Raw genomic sequence first — 294 nt, forward strand, 5'->3', positions numbered from 1 at the left:
CAAAGTGGTGCACTAGATAGGGAATATAATGCAATTTGGACTCTCCCTCTTTCTCTCTGCTCTCTCTGTCAATGGTGTGGTGCTATGTAGAACTCAAGGTGGTGTGTGTGTGTGTGTGTGTGTGTGTGTGTGTGGTGTGTGGTGTGTGTGTGTGGTGTGTGTTGTGTGTGTGTGTGTGTGTGTGTGTGTTGTGTGTGTGTGTGTGTGTTGGTGGGAGGTTGTGTCCTTCAAGAGTCATGCATTTATTTATTTCTCTCACTTCTCTTTCTGTCTGTCATTCTCCATTTCTTTATT

Source organism: Oncorhynchus kisutch, unplaced genomic scaffold (assembly GCF_002021735.2).
Source record: "Oncorhynchus kisutch isolate 150728-3 unplaced genomic scaffold, Okis_V2 Okis07a-Okis12b_hom, whole genome shotgun sequence".
Taxonomy (NCBI): domain Eukaryota; kingdom Metazoa; phylum Chordata; class Actinopteri; order Salmoniformes; family Salmonidae; genus Oncorhynchus; species Oncorhynchus kisutch.